The 20771-nt window shown below is 33.8% G+C and overlaps 1 non-coding gene across 1 annotated transcript; it reads left to right on the forward strand.

Moving 5' to 3' along the window:
• The first annotated feature begins 8714 nt into the window (after positions 1-8714).
• LOC121211635 (small nucleolar RNA R71) lies at positions 8715-8821 on the forward strand. Its single transcript, XR_005906854.1, has one exon. It is a non-coding gene; the product is annotated as a small nucleolar RNA R71 (small nucleolar RNA).
• Positions 8822-20771: the final 11950 nt, after the last annotated feature.

The raw sequence follows: 20771 nt of genomic DNA on the forward strand, positions 1-20771 counted from the left end.
GAGAAGTTTTCAACCAAGTCTTCTTTGGTCAGCTGGATCATTGACTTGTGGTTGCCATGGCCAAGCCTCTTGTGCCACAGCTTAGATTCATCTAAAACTATTGTGTAAGAATTGTTTGAGCTCTTGTTCTAATCCACTTCAAAGCTTCTGTCAGCTATGGTTACTGACATAAGCTTGGATCCACCTAGATAACTGATTAGGTATTCTTTGTATTTAAATACTACTGAATAGCCCTTTTCAAGCAACTATGCAATACTAAGAAGATTTTTATCAATATCAGCCACAAACAAGACATTTGAAACAAGTTTGATGCCTGTAGGAGTGTCAATCATAACATCTCCCTTGCCTTCTATATTGATGAAGTGTCTATTACCAACTTTCACCATTATTTTGAAACTTGTATCTATGCTTTTGAAGATAGCAGCATTAGGGGTCATGTGGTTTGTACATCCACTATCAATCAGCCATCCTTTTATGGCTTTTCTTTTAGCAGCTGAGCAAGAAACTGCAAGGACTTGCTCTTCTTGTTTACAGCCTTCTTTTGCTACTTGAACTTCAAATCTAGGCTGTTGAGGCTGGTTTTGATTCAGCTTGCCTTTGTTTCTGCAAACTTTCTTAACATGGCCCATCTTTTTGGAGACTTTACATTGCACATCAGGCCTAAACCAACAGTTTGCCTCTGGATGACCGAGCCTTTTGCAATGTGAGCAAGGTGGATACTTTCTCCTTGCACCATCTGTTCTAGGCTTGTCTGTCCAGGTTTCTTCCATTTGTAGGTAGAGGTGCTCGAGACAGGTTTGCTCTTGGCTTGGAAGGCATCTTCTAGATGCTCCTCCTGTCTGCTGGCTCTTCTTTACTCTTGAGCATAAAAAGCATTGATCAGCTCACTCAATGAGATGCTAGTCAGATCTCTCAAGTCTTCAAGGGATGAGATCTTGGCTTCATATTTCTCAGGTAAGGTTGAGATAACCTTATCTACAATTCTTGCTTCACTAAACTGGTTCCCAAGCAATCTAATGCTATTCACAACAGCCATAATTTTGTCTAAGTATTGCTTCACTGTTTCTTCCTCCTTCATCTTCAAATTTTCAAAGTCCCTTATCAAATTTAGTAGTTGTTGCTGTCCTGTTCTTTCAGTCCCTTAAAACTCCTCATTTAGCCTATCCCAAGCCTGCTTTGGTGACTCACAAGCCATGATCCTTGTGAAAATCACATCAGACATACTGTTTTGGATGCAAGACATGACCTTGTGTCTCTTGGTTATTTCATCTGTGTGCTGTCTGATCTGAGCCACAGTGGGATTGGCTCTTAGAGGTACTGGTTCAACATATGAGTTGACAACCTCCCACAAGTCAAATGCCTACAGCTAGGTCTTCATTTTTACTACCTAGATATGGTAGCCTTCTCCATTGAAGACTGGTGGTGCAGTTGGAGAGAATCCGGATGAAGACAAGGTTTTTAGACTTGAAGAATGATAGGTCCACTAAGAAATGAGCTCTAAATACCAATTGTTGGAACTAAGAACAAAGATGAATAAAAAATGACAGAAACTTGAGGTTGAAGGCTCGATGCTTGTTAAGCAAACAAGAGAAATCAGCTAAGAAGCTTAAGCCATTTGCTTGAGTAAAAAACCCGAAAATGAAGAAGAAAATGTATATTTTTTCATTAACTTTGAATGAAAGCACAATGCCAATACATATACCAAACATTTAGCTAGTCAAAACAAGATAAATTTCACCTAAACATTTACCTAACACCACTAAGTTATATTGAAACTTGCTAAAAAACATAAGTTGTACACTTTGCAAAGCTGATTTATCAGCTCAATCTTCACCTAATTACATCAAACATATTACCAACTTAGTTCAAAACAAACTAAATTACAAAATACTGTTTGAAGTAACAACACAAAATGAATTTGAACAGCAACATCAACTTCAGCAGCATCTGCATGGTTCAGGCTGCTTCTCTACACCTTAGTGTTGCATATGTTGCATGCAGGCCAACTTCAACATAATTCTTCCTGCCAAAAAAGCTGTCATTAAGGGCAAAATTGCGCAACTTCAGGTATCTCAGCTCATCAATAAACACCATCAAATTTAGTTTTCATCACCTCAGCTCGAGAAACCATGTTCCTTTTAATTGGTTTGTTTTATCATAATCAACTGAAAAAAAGCATAAAAGAAGATTGTTGAACAAAATATGTAGAAAACAGTCATAATAGCAACTGAATTGAATGAACTTGCTGCCAAAGATAGAAAATGTAACCTTTCAAACTTGATCTAAATGTTATGGCCGAATCCTAAATGTTACATTAGTCGCCGAATGGTCAAGTAAGAATGTTCGATTTAAAAATCATTATTTTGAACATTTTTTCGAAAAACTTAACGCGGTTGCATTAAATTTAATAAAATCACCAATTTGTTAGGTTATTTATAATTTTAGTCCAATTTTATTCAAAAGACGCATTATTTGAAAATAAAATGTTAGTGCGAATATCTGATGAGGAAAATCTTGAACACACAAATGGAACTCGAACAGAAAAAGAAGAAATAGAACAATGCTCTAAGGTGTGTATCAAGCCACTATCTTTAAGGTTATATTCGCCCCCACCTATCTTCAGTGTGTAAAAGAGTTTCAAGCAAATTAACCTCAAGGATACAATGAAGCCAACGACTATTTGCGTTTTGAACTGATGAGAGTAGTCCATTAAGCACTGAGCAATTTATAACAAGAAACTCAATTTCTACAAAGAATTTCTGCAGTAATTCTTTATAGAATAATCTAATAATATTAAAAGAATGGAGGAAGGATAGAAATAATATTAGAGCTTGTTGGTGTGATTTCCAAATGAAATCACATTCCTATTTATAGGAATTTTTATGTCTCTTCATAGAGACATCTTTCAATAGGTGTATTTTCTGAATAATAATATTTTTAAAAAGATACATAATTATTCATTTAATATTATAACTATTCAAATAATATTATTTGAATAGTTATAATATTGTCAAGAAATCAAGTGATATGACTTTTGAGCAATAATTAAAAGATTTAACTTTTGATTAATTACACCATTTCATTTTTAGTTATTAGAGCACTATAAAAATTTGAAAATGTTCTAACAATCTCCCCCCATTTTCAAAATATTTTAGATTTTGATATTCTTGGAAATCAATTTGAATAAATGAAGGTGTCTTACAATTGAACTGATGATCGTTAAATCGTGACAAGTTTTAAATTTATAATTGACCGTACTTGAAAACTAACTATTATCATGATGAAGGCAAGCGCACCTATCAAACAGTAGTATAGTTTATAGCAAGACCGGAATGTCGAACCCACAGGAACTAAAAGTACTAGTATTAACTTTCTTTTTATTATCTAGCCTAAAATTAAGGGGGATTTGTTTTAACTAAACTAATTAACTAAACAAAGAATGCACAGAAAGTAAATTGGGGAAATACTTTTAGGAAAAATTGATTGATTTGGATAATACCCAAGAGAAAATCCATCTAGACTTTACTTGTTATTTGACTCTGAATCAGACGATTTATTCACTTGACTTGATCCGTAGAAATCCCTAAGTTATATTATTATCTCTCTCGAGACTAACAATGTCTAACCCTAGGTTGATTAATTGAAATCTCTTTCTAATTAAAACCCCTAGTGTTGCATTAACTCGATCTATGGATTCCCTTATTAGGTTTGACCCTAATCCGGCAAAATTATGTCGCCCTATGTCTAGGGGTGCAATCAACTCTGCTTAATTATGCTAGATCTACTCTTAGACAGAGACTTTTGCTCCTCTAAATAAGCACATCAATACTTAAATCAATATCCTGAAATAATAAAGCAAGAATTAAGAACTCATAATTAAGAACAAATCAAGTATTTATCATATAATTCAGAAAATAATAACAAGATCCATCTTAGGTTTCATTCCCCTTAGGTATTTAGGGGTTTTAATTTATAAGTGTAAAAGAAAACATCTCAAAAGAATAATGATAACAAAACATAAAGAAAACCCAAAAACTCCTGAAGGAAATTAAAGGGAGATCTTCAGTCTTGAAGGACAATCCGGCTCCTAAGATGGATCAATAGGCTTTCTTTGAGTAATTATTTGCCTCATACTCCGTGTGTCCCCTTTTGTCCCCATCTAGTGTGTTTAAATAGGCCTTAGAATACCTCAAAGCCCTCCAAAGTTCCATTTTCTGATTAGAACTAGACTTGGGCCCGATAGGGACATACCAGTGTGACATGCCGGTGTGCAAGTGCTTCAAACCGTGTTAAAGTCTGCTGAATAGACACGGCCGTGTGGTCTACCTGTGTAGGGAAGCCCAGGCCGTGTTGATTTCTCATGTTGGCCCATTTTCTCCGTTTTCAGCCCGTTTCTCGCTCTTTTTACTCTCCTATGCTCACCTAAGTATAAAACATGGAATTAAAAGATTAGAAGCATCAAATTCACCAAATATAAGGAGAAGTCATCCATAAATGTGCTTAGCATGGGATAAAAATATGTATAAATTACGGTTTATCAAATACCCCCACACTTAAGCATTTGCTTGTTCTCAAGTAAAATCCTCAACTCACAATTAAGAATTTATTTTTCTCAACTTATAATTCCTATCAATAGTATCTCAGAATAAACCATAAGTAATCATACATTGAGAATTCAACTAGAAGAACATCAAAGTTTCAAACATTCCAAGTTAAGCATTTTATCACGAAGACATTAAGTGTCTCCCCTCATCTAAGTAATCACCTTTTATTCAAAATATCATAGAGTTCAACATCCTCACTAACGATTCACTCAAATCACTCGAAGTGTTTAAGGACAACAAATGAATCACTTATTAGTCAATATGAAAAGTTATTACCATAGGCTTGCATGAAAATTAACTCTCCACCATTATATGTTGAGATGATACATCAATCAAAAGGTCTTTAGAGGGTTGTAACGTGGCTTTGGTTAGGGGATGTGGTCATAAGCTAAAAAAGAAGGTTAGAATCAAGATTGAATTGAAAAATTACCTAACTAGAAAAATACTACAATTGACAATTTGCATACCTAATTGAGCTTTTCTTCATGGATAACATCGTTTTAATCTAAGCATTACATAATTTCATAATAATTTTTTTTAATAACAAATAAAATATTAAAGAACTTTGCTAAAAATAAAACATAGCTAAGTAATTTATTCAAATCAAATCTCAACAAAAATAGGGATCAAATTAATTAAGGGGATTTCAACAATAATGGGTTATGGGTTAATGTGGAGGGTAAATCAATTAATGGCTTGTTAGGCTCAAGGGGGTTCACTAAGGGTTAATTATGGAGGTAGGCTTTTATGGAGTGAGTGGGTTAAACCTCGGTGCCTTTATCATCTCAACATACCAAATCAAACGTGTGGTCTTGACATGCATAATCAAGCAAGTTCTAGAATAACAATTCGATATTGACGCACTCAAAGCAGCAATAAAAGTGAGCATAAAAGAAATAATATATGCTTTAAAGGTTTAAGATCTCACAAAAATTATGGCTTTTTTTTTTATGTTTAACCTGTGAATTTCAACTCAAGATAATACCTAAACTTGGGGAAACAACCTAAAAAATTTTAATTCTTAAAAATCAACTTTATCATGCTTGATTCTTTAATTTCCTAAAGTCTAACAATCAATGCATGAATGCCTATGTTTTAATTCAAGACATATCAATAAAAATCATAAATTAATCAAAATTCATTCTAATAATGATATGAGAAGATTATTTGAGAACAAGACAAAATTCAGGGATTTTTTTGATAATGATATAAAATCCCCCCACACTTAAAATGTATATTGTCCTCAATGCACAAAGATATATAATAACGATATAAATATAATATCGAAAGAGAAGAAAAGAAGTGAAACTGCCCTGAGATTGTGGATGAAATCCTTAGATTCGCTAGAGCGATAATTGAACATACAATTGAAGGAAAAGGCATGATTCTGAGGGATAAATGAGAAGACACTACTGTGAAGGAGAGTTAAGGGAATAATTCGATTATTACCATAAAGATAGGTAGAGTCTTCAAAAATAAATAAAAATAAAAGTAAAAAAATAAAAAAAAAATCAAACGAGTTTAAAAAAAAAGGCATGGCAGTGACACCCAACACTGGTCTCACACGGTCGTGTCACAAGCCCGTGTTTATCACGAAATGAGAAATCGCCACACGGCCTGAGGACACGGCTGTGTGTCTAGGCCGTGTGGTCACATGGTCGAATCGCACGATCGTTCACGATGTGGTTCGCTTCTCCAAAGCCCGTGTTCTTTTGACAGTCTCGACCACGAGTAGTGACACGGGCTTGTTGCACGCCCGTGTTAATTTCTCAGTTTCTTCTACGAGTGTAGTGCACGCCCGTGTTATTTTGATAGGATTGCCCATGACCATGTCACACGGCCTTGGCAATGTATCGAATCTCATGTTTTGGAAAAATTTTTGCTCTATTCTCGCACGGTCGTATCGAACGGCCGTGTCACTGCCCGTGGTATGAGCACGGCCTAAAGCACCCCCGTGGGCTATGTCGTGTTTGCCCTTGTCAAATGTCAAAATTTCCTGCAGTTAAACTATGAACAGTTAAAGAAAAGTTAAACCCAATTTAGTGAGGTTAGTGCTTGGGTTGCCTCCCAAGAAGCGCTTATTTAGAGTCTAAGCTCGACTCTACCTTGATTTCGTGTGATTACGGTGGATTAAGGAGTTGAAACTCCTCACCTATGCTATCAATTTTATCAAAATAAGGTCTGAGTCGAGTATTATTTACCTTAAAAGTTTCTAATACAATATGTGTTACCTCAACTGTACCATATCGGAAGATGTTCATTACCGTGAAGGGAGTCGCTCTATCCGTATTGTGCTCTAGAGTAGCAATTTGGGGGTCATTTTCATCTAACAATACTTTGTCCCCAACTTTAATTTGCCTTGTTTCATCCCTATGTTCATTGTGGTGTCGCTTCGATTTTTAGTGTGCTTTTGGTTTCTCCTTGACAGGTGTACGCCATTCATCTAGTTCATCGACTTGAAGTCTTCGTTCTTCATAGATGGGTCCTTTGTTGTTACTTGAACATGGCTCATATATGCTCCTCGAACGTGTTTCCTACAAAGAAGGTTGCACCACATGATTAGTATTGGTAGCATGATTTATACAACCACCCTCAATATTTGATGTTTTATTCAAATTACGAGCTCAAAGAGTGATTGTTTCATCACCCACACGAAGTGTGAGTTCATCTGTACCAACATCAATAATGGTTCTAGTAGTTGCTAAAAAGGGTCGTCCTAAAATCAAAGGTATGTTACTATCCTCTTCCATATCTAGAACAACAAAGTCTACTGGGTATATAAATTTATCGATTTTAACAAGAACATCTTCAATGATACCCCTAGGAAATCTAATGGTTTTATCAGCCAATTGAATACTCATCCTAGTTTGTTTGGGTTTCGCAAGACCTAACTGTTTAAACATTTTATAGGGCATAACATTAATGCTCGCCCCTAAATCAGCCAATGCATTATTCACGTTCAGACTACCAATCAAACAAGGAATTGTAAAACTCCTTGGATCTTTCAACTTGTTGGGTAGCTTATTCTGTTGAACGACTGAGCAAACTGCGTTCAACTCTACATGCGACGTCTCATCCAACTTCCATTTGTTTGCTAAAAGCTTTTTAAGAATTTAAATGCGTTCAGCATCTGCGAAAGAGCTTCAATAAACGGTAAGTTAATATGTAATTTCTTTAATAGTTTAAGGAATTTACCAAATTGTTCGTCCGTGTGGTCTTTCCTTGTCGTATTGGGGTATGGCATACGAGGTTCGTACTCTTTACTTACCGGTTTCCACTCACTGTGGTTTACCTCATCCTTACTTTTACTTACCACCATTCCTTGCCTCGATTTTGGTTCAGGTTTAACTAACCCTTCTTTTTCTCGAGCGGTAATCACATTGAGTTATTCCTTTGGGTTAGATTCAGTGTTACTTGGCAAGCTACCTTGTGGTCGTTCAGAAATTAATTTGGCAACTTGGCCTATCTGACTTTCAAGCCCTTGGATCGACACTTGTTGATTCTTAAGTGCTATTTCGGTATTCTGAAAATGAGTCTTTGACACCGAGATAAATTTCGTTAGTATCTCCTCAAGGTTCGACTTTTTTTCCTGCTGGTAAGGTGGTTGTTGAAAACCTGGGAGATGTTGTGGCCTTTGATTTCCTTGACCACCCTACAAGAAGTTGGGATGGTTCCTCCAACTTGCATTATAAGTATTACTATATGGGTTATTTTGAGGCCTAGAATTATTGTTACCCATATATTGAACTTGTTCCTCCTCGGTGCTAGGGTTGAAGGATTGATATTCTATGTGTACTCATCCTCCATTTGATTCTCACCTCATCACGGGATGTACCTGAGTAGAACCACACAAACCATTAATTTTTTTATTTAAAAGTTCTACCTGATTTGATAGCATAGTGACCTCTTCGACGTTAAAAGCGTCGGCTACTTTCGTTGGCTTTGTCCTTATGACTTGCCATTGATAATTATTCAATGACATCTCTTCTAAATTCATAAGCCTCCTTAGGTGTATTATTTTTAATAGTCCCACCAGCAGCTGCGTCAATCATCTGTCTAGTTGAAGGATTCAGGCCATTGTGAAAAGTTTGAACCTGTAGCCAGAGTGGTAACCCATGGTGAGGGCACCTTCTTAATAGATCCTTGTATCTCTCCCATGCATCATAGAGTGTTTCTAGATCCATCTACACAAAAGAAGAAATATCATTCCTCAACTTAGCCATTTTAGCCGGTGGAAAATATTTAAGTAAGAATTTTTTGGTCATTTGTTTCCAAGTAGTAATTGACCCTCGTGGTAACGAGTTCAACCATTGTTTAGTTTTGTTCCTCAACGAAAAGGGAAACAACCAAAGGCGAATGGCATCATCAAAAACACCATTGATCTTAAATGTGTCTCAAAACTCCAAAAAAATAGCCAAATGAGTGTTTGGATCCTCGTCCTGCAAACCATCAAACTGAACAAATTGTTGTACCATTTAAATTGTGTTAGGTTTCAGTTCAAAATTATTTGCAGCAATAGCAGGTCTAACTATACTCTATTCGGCTCCTGTTAAAGTAGGTTTAGCATAATCATACATAGTACGAGAAGCAGGATTCTGATTTATTGGATCTGCAGCAACCACAGCTGAAAGCTGATTATTCTGATTTTCAGCCATCTCCTCGGTTGTGTTATGGATATCTTCCTCTTGTCCTTCCTCTATGTTTCTTAGGTTTCACCTTAATTCTCTTTAGATTTTGCGAACTGTGCTTTCAATCTCACTGTCAAAAAGTAATGGTCCTGACGGGTTTCTTCTAGTCATAAACTATAAAAACCTATCAGAAGAAAATAAAAGAAAATTAACAGAAATCAAAATAAAATTTAAATTGCAATAAAATAAATGGCTAAAGTGATAAAAATTAAGTGTTCCTAATATCTTAGTTCCTCGGCAACAACGTTAAAAACTTGATGATCGTTAAATCATGATAAGTTTTAAATTTATAATTGACTGTACTTGAAAACTAACTATTATCACGATGAAGGCAAGCACACCTATTGAACAGTAGTATAGTTTATAGCGCAGTAACTAAAAGTACTAGTATTAACTTTCTTTTTATTATCTAGCCTAAAATTAAGGGGGATTTGTTTTAACTAAACAAATTAACTAAACTAAGAATGCACAGAAAGTAAATTGGGGAAATACTTTTAGGAAAAACTGATTGATTTGGACAATACCCAAGAGAAAATCCACCTAGACTTCACTTATTATTTGACTCTGAATCAGATGATTTATTCACTTGACTTGATCCGTAGAAATCCCTAAGTTATATTATTATCTCTCTCGGACTAACAACATCGAACCCTAGGTTGATTAATTGAAATCTCTTTCTAATTAAAACCCCCAGTGTTGCATTAACTCGATCTATGGATTCCTTATTAGGTTTCACCTTAATCAGAAAAAATTATGTCGCCCTATGTTTAGGGGTGCAATCAACTCCACTTAATTATGCTAGATCTACTCTTAGACAGGGACTTTTGCTCCTCTGAATAAGCACATCAATATTTAAATCAATATCCTGAAATATTAAAGTAAGAATTAAGAACTCAAAATTAATAACAAATCAAGTATTTATCATATAATTCGGAAAATAATAACAAGATCCGTCTTAGGTTTCATTCCCCTTAGGTATTTAGGGGTTTTAGTTCATAAGTGTAAAAGAAAACATCTCAAAAGAATAATGATAACAAAACATAAAGAAAACCCAAAAATTCTTGAAGGAAATTGAAGGGAAATCTTTAGTCTTGAAGGATAATCCGGCTTTTGAGATTGATCAATCGGCTTTCTTTGAGTAATTCTTTGCCTCCTACTCCGTGTGTCCCCTTTTGTCCTCCTCTAGTGTGTTTAAATAGGCTTTAGAATGCCTCAAAGCCCTCCAAAGTGCCCTTTTCCGATTAGAACTAGACTTGGGCCCGACAAGGACATGCCAGTGTGACACGCCGGTGTGCAAGTGCTTCAAACCATGTTAAAGTCTGCTGAATAGACACGGCCGTGTGGTCTACCCGTGTAGGGAAGTCCAGGCCATGTTATTTCCCACGTTAGCCCATTTTCTCCATTTTTTGCCCGTTTCTCGCTCTTTTTACTCTCCTATGCTCACCTAAGTATCAAACATGAAATTAAAGGATTAGGAGCATCGAATTCTCCAAATCTAAGGAGAAATCATCCATAAATGTATTTAGCATGGGATAAAAATATGTATAAATTATGGTTTATCATGAACCTTCATTTAGTGAAAACATGCTAAAGTTAATCGAAAATGCATAGTAGACTAAGCTTTGAACCGAACACATCTCACGAAATGATTTCAACATCAGTCAATGTATAGTATCCAGGGACACTATTATGGTCATGTGTTTGTGTCCTCTTTTCATGAGTGCTATCAGAGCCAAGCCCTTGAGCTCTAAGAAGTGGCCACACTTTTACTCACATACATCAAGAGTGTTCCTATAATTATAACACTCTAACATATTTATGTTATGGGTTTATTAAGAGTACATTACTCATCTTTCCTTTATCATTACGGGTACCTAGCACTTTAATCTTAGATTGGATTCATTTATAATGTTAATAGTCGCATACTAATGATGTACATTGTCTCATTGAACTCAAGACTTGACGTTATACCAAACGTTAAGTCGAGTTCTGTCATGGGTGACTCTAATTAGTGGGCTTGAGTCCTATCCCTTTTGAGGTATGGTTGACTGCATCTCTAGCAAGACTTTTTGTCAAAGGATTCGACAAATTTTCACTTGACCTCACATAATTAATAGTGATTACTCCATCAGAGATTAATTGTCGGTATAGCTATGTCTTAATCTAATGTGCCTAGACTTTCCATTATATACTTGGCTATATGCCTTTGCTAGAGTAGCTTCACTATCACAACAGATAGAAATAGGTGAAATTGGCTTAGGCCATAGAGGTACATCATAAAAAAATTTTTTGAACCATTCTGCTTCTTTTGATGCAACAGGTAATGCAATAAATTCAGCTCTTCAATCTCCCAAGCTAAAATTCTGATCCGTTCTTCACTATACTATTTATATAAGAATGTATCTCAATATTGGTAGGAGAATTTATATGCAAAAGATCTGATTGCACCGTTGCAACGTAGATATATATAAAACACTGGCTTATTTCTCTCATAAATCTCATACGGTCCTATAAATTGCAAACCTAACTTCTCTTTAAGGCTAAGTTGGGTAACGCTATATTCAAAACAATAGTTTCTCAACGAATTAGTCCTTTGACTGCAACTCCATGTTTTTACGTTTCAAGTTCACATTATTTTTCTGTCGATTTGAAACTACTTTCTAACGGTTACGAATTACTTTCACTATCTCTTCAATCTCTCTGATTAGAACAACTCAGTGAATCTTTCTCTCACAAAGCTCTATCCAGTACAACGGATTTTGGTAATTGCAACTATACAATACTTCATACAATGCCACCTTTATACTAATCTAATAACCATTATTATACGGAAACTCAACCAATAGTAAATGTCTTTCTCAGCTGCTTTCAAATTTTAAAACATAGTAACAAAACATATTTCCAAGAATATGAATTACTTTCTCAAATTAACCATCAGTTTGAAGATGAAATGCGGTATTAAAACTCAACCTCGTACCCAAAATTTACTGTAGTTTTCTACCGAATCACAATATAAACCTCGGGTTCCCAAAATAATAGAGACTTACACGATGTATAATCTGAAAATCTCTGAAATGTATAACTCAACAAGTCTATCAAAAGAGAAATATGTACGTATAGAAATAAATATACAGACTTTTTAAACATTCAGTAGTAACCCAGATAACACCTTTCTTTTTTGGTGATAAGAAAAATCCCAATACAGAATCCATCGTAATATGATCCTATTTTTCATTTAGATATCATCTCAAACTGTAACAGTCCCGAAGGTATATAACAATCAGTTTAACTTGCTGATACTTTAAACTTCTAAGCGTAGAGTCAGAAATGTCTCGTTTCATACTTGTCTACCGATACAACAAATTCAGATCATTAATCATCTTGTTTTTCTGGAAAAATAGGCAAACTACTACTTTGAGCTTCGTGTATCAATCACTGTAAAAACTCTAGATTTCTCGGTACTCAAACTTTGTTTTAGAACAACAAGTAATCATCGGTTCTAATCTGAAACTCTGAATCAGAAACGTCTCCCATTGTACTCTTTTAACTTACAATTCACTGCCTTATTTCCATGTCCCACAGACTTGCTGAATAAACATCGATTTAGCTTTTTAACTTAGCTAATATCGAACCACCTTCTGGTAAAGTAACTACATACTCATTACCCTTAAAGCAAACAAAGATTTTCTGCTCCTGGTATCTGTGACTACAATCACTTTCCCTAAATGATAATCAATCGCTAATCCATAATCCTTCCACAATTAATAATTTTATTAACAAGTATCAAACCATTCAAAATTCACAAATGCAATAACTTTATCCATCAGAATAACTTTAATTTACAATATCATTTCTGAATTAGATCTGATCCGATAGTTATAATTCTACACCATGTCCTCTAGAATATGAACACTTCATTCAAACTACCCGTCTGTTCACTCATGAGCGTACAAGATTTATTTTTCTTACCTATGGATAAACTCAAGCATACAAAATTCAATTACCTTTCAAGTGAATAACTCAATCAGATTAAACAAATGAGTCGATCTCTACTATCAATAATACAGTTTGAAACAAAAGTGAAAATCAAATATAGTTCCAATAACAACCAATACAGAATCACAACCTCTATAAATCCAAGATTTGTATAGCAACGTTACTATGATCAAACCAGAAATTATAATCGAAGTAAATATAATTATATCCATTCAAATTTTTTTCACAGATAACCATATAGAATCATAAGAAAACCGAGATACTATAATCCCAAATATAATACTATACTGAACTTTTTGAGAAAGTACCCATATTAGATGGTAAATATCTCTATAATGTCTCAGAGGAAATCCAGAAGTAAAGCATCACTTATATGCACTGGAATCAACGGTAACAGAAGCAATATAATCTTCAAGTTTATTCAACAGAATAATAACCAATAGAAACAGAATACTAACATCATACAGATTTTACCATCAACCTTCTATCAACATAATGTAATAGAATACCAGAAAAAGATAGAATAATGTCGATCATAACCCAAACAACCCAACAATGCTTTTGTATATCAGTATATTTAGTTAACATTATCATATGATAAGAATTTCATCTGAAAATATATAGTTACACATACCTCTGAGGATAGATGAACACATAGAATACCTACGAGAAATCATCGTAATTTACTTCAACTATAATCATGCACTCAGCTATCAATACAATTCAAACATTATTTCACTGTCTAATCTTGTCATCACTAATCCCACATTATCTCATCCATTAATGAAAATCAATTCAGAAGAAATTCTGGTAATACTTTCTTTAATTATTATACCTGAATAATTCAGTTAACTGAAGTAAATTTCTTCTTTAACAGCGACATTGCATAATCTGAATGATCTTCTGAGCAATCTGTCATCTCTTCCAGAACAGTGTTTACTTGCTAACCCATTCTCATAGCTGACCATGTTATAAATCATTCTATCCTTGAACTCTTTGATTTTCACACTTGGGAACTTATTCAATCCTAATCTAGTAAATTTCATTATAAATCTATACTGGTAAGGGGATGAAGGTCGTAAAGCCTCATAATTTGACTTTCACATATACTCGCATATGACATAACATTTATCAATAACATAATGTTATAAACTATCATTCATACCTTTATGAGTTTCAACTCATCATAAACACATTTTACTCAAATATTTGAGTATTATATTCATTACTATCAAAATTAGCTCGGTTGGAAAACACATCTGTCTAATTAAAACAATTCTCGTCAGAGTCAGGAGATATCACACTATCACAGGTTAAATATGGCATGTATATCTAGACTCATATATGCTATGCTAGTCTTAGAATGACTAAATCGTAGCCCTGATACTAATAAATGTAACACCCCTAACCCGTACCCATCGCCGGAATAGGTTACGATGCATTATCGGACTTTTAGCACAATTCAGAACATTTATTTGTCATTAAATCAACTCATTTCAATCAAAGTCATGCATTTACACTTGTAACATGCTTAAGTCGAGCATAAATAACTTAAAACATGTATTCAGGACTAAATCGATAACATTTGAAAACTTTGGGAAACTTAGAAAATTTTCTTGAATACAAAGGTCACACGCCTGTGTGCCTAGGCCATGTGCCTCACATGGCCCGTATCATAGGCCATGCAGAAATAGGGCATACATACTGACTTGGGTCACATGGCCGACCACACGCTCGTGTCTCATCCCATGTGCCACACACGGCTAATAGATACGCCCGTGTGTCTAGGCCGTGTAACTCACTGACTTATTTTAACTAAGCTTTAGCAGACACATGGTCGAGTCACACGTCTGTGTGCTCAACCGTGTGGACGAGAAATAGGCTTGTTTTAGGCCACTTTTCTTCACCCAAACTTCAATCACCTAAGCTTACATATAACACCATACTTTTATTTAATTTGGAAATCAAAACAACCATTTCAAGTGCACATTATATGCCATTACAAAACCAAAAATTTATATACTCAAATCAATTCTATTTGTGCATTCATACATATTCCAAACCAATATGATTCATTAGTCAATATACACATATAACCTATTCAATAATTCAACCTTAAGCATCCAAGTACCAACTATCATTCAAATAGTTTCGATCCATATTTCCATCACATATCCATACCATTTTCATATCCTCATTCCATTAACTACTTACCAAAACATGCCATATCTAGTACACATAAACGTAACCTAATATTTAACCAAGTTAAGCCAAATCACATGGCTTAAACACATCAATACATATAAGCTTCAATAGCTAAAATAACTTACACATCTCATTTAGTCAACTAGCCTATACATGCCATATTACCAATTTCAAAGAGTTCAAAAATACCAATTCAACTTCTGGATAGTGTAATGAAATCTTCGATGACTTCCAACCCGAGCGAACTTTCAAATCACTGTAAAATACGAGAAATAAATAGAGTAAGCTAATAAGCTTAGTAAGCTCGTATGACTAGTGTGTACTATATACAATTTAACAATTAATTCACAATTAGATAAGCATGAATACATATAAATCAGCTCCATCGAAATTAACAAATATTACAATAACAACCTGATAATTCATGTGTGTATTCATCGGTTTTCACTTACGTATCATATGAAATTATTAAATATTACTTACTTGTCGAGCGTGTCACATATACCTGAACTGATTCATATTATCATTTCAATTCTTATACCGTTATCTTGTCCGTTGAACCATGGAAATAACATCAAATATTCTGTATTTTGCACACTAATGGGCATATATATAGTTAAACCACCTATATCTCGATTCACATATAACATTTGTTCGTACGTCATTATAACCTATATTACCACTTCAATACAATCCAACCAAATTTGCCCAATGTATAAGCATATAAAATCATCAATAGATTAGTATAATTATATCGATGTAAACATCAAGTCACCATAGGTGAAAATAGTAAATGTTCAATATCAAGTACATATAACTTCATTCCATATTTAATTCATCAAATAACATCAATACCATGTAATTCACATAACATTATGACAATTCATTTTTATTCGTATAAACTATAATTCATTCATATAACTAGTAGTTCATCCATATAACCAGTAATTCATCAGTAATAATAATTTATCTGCATCAACAGTAATTCATCCGTATCAATAGTAATATATCCATTTTAATAGTAATTCATTTATTTCAACATAGCTTATTCATATGATCGGTAAGAGTAATTATTCCCGTTGAACTACATAGAATTTGGATAGATACTCAGGTGATACACGCTAAGTGTATTTATCGGTAATCCGTCAATTCATTATCATTTTCGCTCTTTCGAGCCATGATTGGTAAGCTCCTCCTGAGCTGATAAACAGTAAGCTCTATTAAGCTGAAACGGTAAGCTCTATCGAGCTGAACAATAAACTTTATCGAGCTAAACAATAACCTCATATGAGCTGAATCGGTAAGCTCCAACGAGCTGAAAACAGTAAGCTCTTACGAGCTGATATATCGATAAGCTATGGTAAGTTCGCAACAAATGCAGGACCTCGACCAAAACGATAACCCTAGCGACATGTCACTCGTATCTAACAAATTCTTACGGTTCAAACGGGGCTCGATAATAATCCAACTTCATCATTTAAGCATTCAATGATCAATAATTCAATTTCTCAAATCATACTATATTCAATTCAATTAAGAATATACATTTAAATACTCAATTTGCATACCTAATGCATATTATCGTACCGAATCCATGTAAAATATATAACAATTGTAGCATTTCTCTTTCATTCATGTAAACAACAACTTCATCGTATAATCAGCAATTCGAATTTCAAGTGGATAATTCATTCAACTTATACACATACATTTTAAACAATTACATGTATTTAATAATTCGGTTCTAGCTATCCGAACTTACCTCATGTCGCTCAAATAAAATTATCGACTACTCGTCCACTTTTCGTTTTCCCCGATCTAGTTTCGGTAATTGCTTATCTTAATCTATATATAATATCAAATTCAACATATTAACTTTCCTTTCTATTCAATTTGACACTATATACATATTTTGGCAAAATTATGCTTTTGCCCCTAAAGTTTCACACTTTTACAATTTAGTCTTTATCTCGTAAAATTGCAAATTCATGAAATTTAAGGACAACCCATGCTACCCAAATTTTTAATAGCTTCATAACAGCCCATATTTTCATTTTATTCAAACATTTAACCATAAAATTTTACAATTTCACAAATTAATCCCTAATTGACAATTTTGTCAAAAATCACATAACAAAACTTGGATATCTATCATTTAACCTTCATAATCTATCATTAAACATTTAAACACTCAAGTATTCAACAATGGCATTATTCAAAATCTATAGCAGTTTCGAAAACGGAGATACGGGCTAGCTAGATTAAGCTACAACGAGCTTAAAAACGTAGAAATTATTAAAAAAATCAGGTCAAAAATCACTTACAAAAACTTCAAAGCTCATCCATGGCTTTCTTTGTTTCTAAATTTCAGTGGAAAATATAGGATGAAGATGAGTGGAAATTTTAGTTTTCTTTTATTTAACCTTATTTCCAAATTTACCTAATTAACCTTCCAATTTAAAACAATTTACAACAATGCCAACCAAATCTTCCACTAACTAATTAGTGGGTTAATATCCACATAAGGACTTTTACTTTAGTGTTCTATTGCTATTTCACTCTTTTAGCTAATAGAACACAAGTTTTACGCTTTACGTAATTTAGTCCTTTTTACCGAGTTAACCACTCAAATGGTAAAATTTCTTTACGAAATTTTCACGCGAACATTCTATCATACTGTAAACCTTAATAAAATAATAAAATATATATTTTGACTTCAGATTATGGTCCCAAAACCACTGTTCCAATTAACCCTAAAAACATGTTACATTTAATAAGCTTACAAACCTTATGCTCCTGTCCTGGAACAACAAACCTTCTAGTTGTTCCATATACACTTCCTCTTCCAATTCACCATTTAAAAATGCAGTTTTAACATCTATTTGGTTAACAACCAAATTATATATTGAGGTTAGTGATATTAAAAGTCTAATTGTAGCAATTCTTGCTACTGGAGCATAGGTATTAAAGTAATCAATTCTTTATTTTTGTATAAAACCTTTGGCTACTAACCTTGCTTTAAATTTATCAATGTTTCCATCAACCTTCATTTTCTTTTTAAAGATCCATTTATAACCTATAGGTTTGGAACCCAGTGGAAGATCAACTAAGATCTAAGTTTGATTTCCCATTATTGAATCTATCTCATCATTTATTGCTTCTTTCCAAAAAGCAGAGTCTTGAGATTTTATTGCCTCTTCAAATGTAATAGGATCAGATTACGTATTATAACAATAAGGTATCTTATTGAACATACTTTTTTCACCTTTTCTTTCTACAAGAAACATAATAAAATCTGGTCTAAAATCTTTGACCTTTTTAATCCTTTTACTTCTTATTAATTCTTGACAAGATTCATCATTATTATCAGTTTGTTCCAATGGAATCTCATTCTCATTTGAAAAATGAATAAATTGTTATGGTTGTAATTGTCTTGAAATAAAATTAAATCTATTTTCATCATGGCGACAAGATTGGTGGTTGATTACCATGGCGGTGATAGAGGAGGAAAAATGAGGAAGTAGTGACGACAACAGTGAAGAACAAAAGGTGGACAACAATAATTCAGCCTAGACAATGAAAACACTGATCAAAAGAAATAAAAGGAGTAGAAGAGGACCACTAGGAACGACAATAATGGTGCAAGAAAAAAGGAGAAGGGAAGAAAGTGGAGGTGGAGAACAGAGAAGAGAAGAGAGCTAGAGAGGGGGACAACAATAAGGGAAAAGAGAAAAAATTCAACATAGAATTATTTTAATCCTTAAAAAAAATGAAACCTAACAATTTTCTGGGAGTGGATGGCATAGGCTTAAAAGAAAAAAAATTGCAAACAAAGGGAATTGAACTCAAGCCTCAATGATATTTCACTAATTCTTAACCATTAAGCCAATTACTTCTTTTTACTACAATTTTACAATTCCGTCAATTAAAAATTCGAGATAACAGAAAAATCTTCCTTCTGTATCACCTGGATTGATGTTGGTTTAGATGTAGCTGCTCTACGTGAAACAGTTTCAAAAGTTATTCAGCAGAAGGTTTCTAGCTAATATTGACCCTTTCTTTTAATTAATTGAATCTTTTTATCGAAGTTTGCTTCACACGTTTGTACTAAATATTGCGAATTAATAAACAAGAAATGCCTGTTATGGTTTTCAGTATAGATGAAAATACAAACAAGGATGTTGTTTATGCTGGTGTACTAGAGAAATTTGAACTTAGGAAACGATTGGAGGTATCAGAGTGGTTGAAAAAGGCACTTGGGCCTCTGAAGGGGAAGTGTGGTAGAGGCAAAGGTGGTTCGTCTACAGTACATGTTGGTAACTTATTTCAAAACTTGGTTCTGTAAGAACTGTTTGGATTCTTAGCACTTAAATCTTGAATATTATTGCATGTTGTTCTTTAAACTCCAAACTCGTTAGTGTTTTGTGATATTTAAGTTGGCTTGCAACCCCCATCTTCTGTAATTTATGGAAATGTATGTTCCATTTCAAGGAACGGATGCATCATGTGTAAATGAGGCTATTGATTTGGCAACTTCATTTGCGTCAATGAAGTTGAGATGATAACTGGTTTTCTAAGCTTGTACTCTGCCAATGGAGGAGGGATTGTTGTTGCTAAATTTTATCATAACAACAAAATATACGTTATCCTAATGCATCCCCGAGCGAACTACTGATTATTACACTCCACAGTTATTTCTTCAATTAAATTGTTTCTTAACTTACTAACGTTATGCAATCACATTAATAAGTGGTCAAATGGTTTGAAGCCATAAGCCTAGGTCACCTCAGGTAGTATGTGGTGGTTGAGGTTTGTTGTGGTGATTAATAAGTAAGGCTCGTTTATTTGCCAAATTGAGGGGGTTTTCCCAGAGGGTTCCAGTACTACTTATGGAACCAACTGCCCAGACCACTTGTACTATTCGTAGAGTTGACCATTGCTGTCCCATTACGATCTAACAACTATAATATGTTCAACTTTCAAACTTTATATGAATATAGTAAAATATTAAAAAAATAAATATAAAAAAAGATACAAGACAATTTTTAATGGTGCTTGTAAAATAATATTGGTGTAGCAAATATTAACTCATATTTTAATATCATATGATAATTTGGGTAATTATTTGACACACTATCAACTGAGTTTTTTAGACTTTACAAGTCAATTGAGAGTGCGACAAGTGCAATTTAATTATATAATTATTTTTTTATTTTTTTTATTACACCTTATAATACACTTGTTAAATTCTTAACTTGTTTGTAAAATCTAAAAAATT

This window comes from Gossypium hirsutum, chromosome A12 (assembly GCF_007990345.1).
Source record: "Gossypium hirsutum isolate 1008001.06 chromosome A12, Gossypium_hirsutum_v2.1, whole genome shotgun sequence".
Classification (NCBI taxonomy): domain Eukaryota; kingdom Viridiplantae; phylum Streptophyta; class Magnoliopsida; order Malvales; family Malvaceae; genus Gossypium; species Gossypium hirsutum.